Genomic DNA, 5,744 nt, shown 5'->3' on the forward strand with positions numbered 1-5,744 from the left:
ACGATATAGAAATAGTATTTAGAGAAATTCTTAAAGGTTCACTATTTCTACAAAAGGAGATTATCGAAATTTGAATCCTAAACGGATATGTTTTTAGTTATTTTATTAAGTATAGTTTTATAGTTTATTTTATTTATTATAATTATAATTTTATCTGTTTATATATATATTTTTCTTTTATATGTATGGCTCGTATTTCTAAAGGTGTGTAGTTCACATCGAAGTTTACAAAACCAACATAGTAAGGTAGGATGGGGCGAGAAAACTAATTAAAGAAAACGATTTTGGTAAACAAGGAACTCTCAGAAGTTTACTAAATCTTGAAATGAGAATAATTACGAGTGTCTTTTAAAGAGTAATTAAAAGAGGTGGTGGAAAGATATTCTAAGTCGGCTTTTTCGATATAGAAGGAAAACTGGGAATAAGAAAACGAGGAATTCTTGAAGTTCGTAATTAGGTAGGTAAAGATACCAGGTAAATTTCATCCATAGTGTGAGTAAAAAAGGAAGTTGTAGTGATTGAAAAAGTCTTAGATATAGTGAATGGAATGCGGGTTGAGACCGGTAAACAAAAAGTGAGAAGATGAGAAAAGGAAGATACACACGTTAATATTGATGACATTGATGAAATGCAAGCAAACAATGAGGTGCATTTGGAGAATTTTAATCCCTTTGATTATGAAAGTATACCAGCAAGCCCAACCTCACAAGCTCCACCATTATCTATTCCATTGGTGTCTAATACCTCATCTGCTAAAGGTAAAAAAAGAAAAGTGGCAATAATAGACGAGTATTCCCAAGATATGAAAGACATGACTATGACAATGAAAGATATTGCAAATGCTATCATAAGTTCGCATCCTGAAGTTTGGAAGACATCTGATATGAGGGAAGCTTCAACTAAATTAGGTTTGCAGGGCCGCTCATTTTGTGAAGCTCTTGAATGACTTGTTACTCATCCTACTCTTCTTGGAGTATTTTTTGGCTTACTGGAAGAGTTTCGTCTTGAATGGTTGAGGGGAAAAATGGATTTTGAGTTTTAGAAATTTGTGGCAATGTTTTTAGATTTAAACTAATGTTCCTTTTTATATTATACTTAGTATGATGAAATCTCTACTATTTAGACTTTTATGTTATGTTTAGCGTGATGGAAACTCAAAACTTCTATGAGGGTCATGTGAGGTTGATTTATTGATATAGATTATGAGTATTTTATTTTAAATTAAACTTTGTTATGCTTATGGCTTATGGGGTTATCTCATTTTTAATTTTATTGTTTTTTAACAAAAACATGATCATATCAAATGAGTGTCATAATCACACACAAATAAGATTATAGAAAAAAAAATGAAAAAGTTATGAGATGTTGATTTTTTTTAAAATAATTTAAATTTCTCATTTTTAAAAAAATTTCACCTATCATGATTTCATGGGTGAGATGGATCTAATTGGTGAGGTTGTGTTAGACCAATTTTACTTATAAGTAATTTATATAATTATATTATCTAATTTAATTGATAAATAAAATTATACTTAATATTTATTGAGGGGTAAAAATGTCTTAGAGAAATAATGTAATTCATCAACAAGTCATTCCAAACAATGGAATTCAATTCTATCTCATTAAATGAGTTAGTTGTTCCAAACTATGGAATTGAATTCCATTTCTTTAGGAATTCATTTCTTGATGGAATTGAATTCTAATTCCATCATTTAAAGGTGTCCAAACAGGCTGTTAATTTCACGCGTCTGAATCACTCCCACTCTCGGAGCTGTGAAACCACCTCTCGCTCCTCCTCTTCGATCTCTCGCTCCGCCTCTTCGACCTCTCGTTCCGCCTCTTTGATCTCACGATTTGCGAATTGAAACCATAATCCAGTGTTCTCACTCTCACTCCAGCTTGTGTTGTCTCGCCCCTGGTTCATTCTCTCGCGCCGTTGTCTTCTCACCTGCACCGCCGTCTTCTCGCCGGTTTCATCGTCTGCTCGTCCCACGGCATGGTAACTTTCAGTTCTCTTGTTTAGTTAGTTTCTTGCTCCTTCAATCCTCTTTAATCTTTACATAATAATTAATTTGATGTATAATTATTAGTTGATTTAAGTTTTTAATTGGTTATTTAGTAGTTAGGTTTTGAATTTAGGTTTTCATTTACCGATCTTGAAACATGTTTATTTGCTTATTAAGTTGTTAAAAATCATACATTATTAGGTTTTCATATCCTTTGTTTTCTAGTTGCTTTTTCTTACTAAGCTGGATTCTAATTTTTAATTTCTGTTTTGTTTGATATTGCCAATTGGAAAAACCCATATTGATTCTAGATGAAATTTTTGTATAGAGCAGTAATTAACTTGATACAAAATAAGAAGATTTAAAAAAGATGTTATGATAACAATTCTAGTTCAAATGAAATCAGACATGGTGGACTTGTTGTCAAACAGTAATAAGGTATGATCTCTCACTCTTTCTCTAATTTATTTTCAATTTTTTCCCTTGAAAAATAGCATATTAGGTATTTTCTTTACTGGAATGTGGAAGAAAAAAATATATATCTTTTTGTTATGTTTTTCCATTCTAACAAATGTCTTTCTATTCTTGTTTGAGATCAATTAATTATTCTTGTTTAAAGCTGCTTCTGTTGTTATTTAAATCCTTCTGAATTTATTGTTTGTATTTACACACTTTTTCTGAGATGCTGCCGCGATAAGTTTTGTTTTCTTTTTATTTCAGTAGACTCTAGTTATGTTTTTTCCTCTTTTACCTCTTTAGTTTTGTTTGAATATTTTGACAAATAGAATTGGAATCTGTGTAATCTCAAATCCTCAATTTTATTGCTCATGGCATAGAAGGACTCGTATATAGTTCTTTATTACACAGCCTATTCTATCTAGATGCTCTGCTGGAGGATTGGCTGCTATATTGAACTGCGATTGCTTCAAATCCTTCCTACCAAATGGCACCAGAGTGAAATGCGTGCTAGATGTCGGCTATTTTATCCATGTGTTTAACTCCTTACTTAGTTTTGCTCTGCTTCTTCATACTTGATACTTGCTTAAATATGTTGTGTAACAGACCAGATGTCTCCGGAACAAAGCACATTGAAAATTTCTACAAAGGAGTTGTTGAAACTCATGTACTCTACTCTAGTCTTGGCCTCCTTTAACTTTTGAATTTATTTTTCTACTTTTCACCATAATGAGTAACATAACTCGTCTCCGTTGTTATAGGGATCAGCAAAGTATTTGTCCAAGTCCTGCACTTCAAAATATGGTGCTAGCCTGGTAAGTCTATGATTGATTTGTGTAACTGTGCAAGCAAGAAGCACATTATTAGTGTAAAGCACATGGTCTCTTCAAAGCACTAGACCTATTTATCATCCACACATTATTAGTGCAAAGCACATGGTCTCTTCAAAGCACTAGACCTATATGCATTATCTAGCATTCTTTGCCATGCTTCACCAGCAATATTACTCTTAGAACTTTGAGTCAGTTCTTGGCTATTGGTAAGGTGAAACTTAAAAATACCATCTTTGGAATTTGATGTAAGTTTAATGTCAAATCCTGAATTTGACACTCTCCTAACAGATGGGCAATCAAATGCCACAAAGTGTTCTAAAAATGGTGGAAGGACTGGGATATTTTCAAGCTTCTTGCAATCACTTAAATCCAGTGATTTCAAGCTTGAAAGATGAGCAATACTCTCAGGAAGGTCCACAATACTGCTTTCGTGCAGTGACAATTTCCTTAATGATGACAAGTTTCCAATGTCGCTAGGAAGTTCTGAGAGTTTCTCACAGCCAGAAAAATCAAGCTTGGAGAGAAGGTTTAAATTACCAATGCTATTTGGAAGAAACTCAAGATCTTTGCACAAGTTGAGCTGCAAGGTTTGAAGCCCAACCAAATAAGCCAAGGATGAGGGTATTTCTTTAATTGTTGTTTTTACCAGGTTCATGTGAGCAAAAGATTCTGCAGGTTCCATGATCTCTGGTAAAGTCTTCAGCATTGAGTAACCATGCAAATCAAGCTTTGTCAACTTCAGGTTGAAAATGCTGCTAGGAAGAGATTCAAGTGCTTCACAGTAGGTAAGATCAAGAATGCTGAGTTTGCTGAGATGTCCAATTGAAGATACAATGAACACAAGGCTTCTGCAACCATGCAAGCTCAACTCCTCAAGACCTACCAAATTTTGTATTGTTGAAGGTAATTCTTGTACTCCTGATTCATCTAAGATGAGCACCATTAAATTTTCCATATCCTCTTCTATCTCATGGAGCTTCTCGAGATTTGAGCAGCCACGAAGATATAGTTTTCTTAGCCATTTCAGCTTAAAAAGGTTAATTGGAAGGGATGTGAGGGATCCACAGTAAGAGAGATCTAACCAACAAAGCTCTGAGAGACTTGGAAATAATGATGAAGGTGAACCTTCTCTTAACACTTTCAAGTTTAGTAAGTGTATATTATCCATTGGTTCATCATCTAAATTAGCAGCAGCACACCCATTGGGGTCAAAAGTGTCAGAAAGTTTTTATAATTGCCATTTCACTACTAGTTTGTCTTATGTTACCTTTCTTGTAGTTTTCTATATCCTTCTTTATTGTCATTGATCAAAGAAACAAACATAGGAGTTTATTTGCTAGTATATATATTTGGAAGCTAGACATGTGTGACTGTTTAAGTAATAAGAAAGGTTCCATTTCCATTTCTTGCATCATTCTGATAACAATGATTTGTACTGTTTATGAAACCCCAGCTGCCACTAGTCCATAGATGATGGGGAATCCCTTGTGCACGTTGTTTTTATATTTATTTTGGTTTAGCTCCATTCCTTCACTTGATTTTTGCTCCTGCTTAGTCATCCAATAATATAAGCTTTTACTATGGCCTTGGGGTAACTCACCGATTCGAAGCCAACCAATAAAGTGTTACATTCATTTGAGTTGGCTATTGTTCTTTGTACCTCTCTTAATTCCTTTTTATTTTTATGGCCTTGCAGAAATTTGTTCTACAGAAATTGGTGGTATTTCCTCTCAAACTTCAGAATTTGTGACTTTTGAACAATTATATGGGGAACTGTTTGGATAAGGTAAGAATATTAGGATAAATCAATGAGATTCTTCATTGCTATGTTGATTAAAAGTTGAAAAGCTTGAAACTTTTCTCTTGTTTTCTGTGATGAACTGTTGAAACTTTCCTCTCCTGATTTCTTGTTGTAGCTTGTAGATAGCTATCAGTTAGGTCAAGAAGATCATGTTAATAACCAATTTTATTTTTTACTTTTATTTTATCAGAGGTGAATGGTTGGAAAGTGGAAACTTTACTTGGGATTCCAGACCACCTGCAGAGGTGATTCCATGATTATTTTTCCTAAGGTTTTATTTTTGCCCACTATATGAGTTCTTATTGCTTTTTTGTTTGATGTGCATCAGATGAACTTGGTTGACTGGTTTAAGGGAATGGTAATAAGTCGTCACAGCGATGAGCTAGTCAAGCAGATAAATACATTTTTCTAGGATTAGTATAAGGATTAAGTTTTTTATGTACATAGTATCATTTTTTCTTTTCTTTTTTATATGGAATGTTTATAGAGGTTAAGTGCTATAAGTATTTTTTCTTTTTCCATTTTATTTGTATCACGAAGCAAATTTGTACAATGATTATTTGTTGAGTTGAGAAATTAACTAAAATAATTAGTGATGACAAACATTATTTTTGGCAAAATAAATAATTAGAGTTGTTTAACTAATAA

At 33.1% G+C, this 5,744-nt stretch overlaps 1 long non-coding RNA gene across 1 annotated transcript; it reads left to right on the forward strand.

The window, feature by feature from the left end:
- LOC107638004 lies at positions 4,746-5,452 on the forward strand. The gene is made up of 3 exons (XR_001619679.2): positions 4,746-5,081; positions 5,287-5,341; positions 5,425-5,452. It is a non-coding gene; the product is annotated as an uncharacterized LOC107638004 (long non-coding RNA).

This window comes from Arachis ipaensis, chromosome B04 (assembly GCF_000816755.2).
Source record: "Arachis ipaensis cultivar K30076 chromosome B04, Araip1.1, whole genome shotgun sequence".
In the NCBI taxonomy this organism is placed as follows: Eukaryota; Viridiplantae; Streptophyta; class Magnoliopsida; order Fabales; family Fabaceae; genus Arachis; species Arachis ipaensis.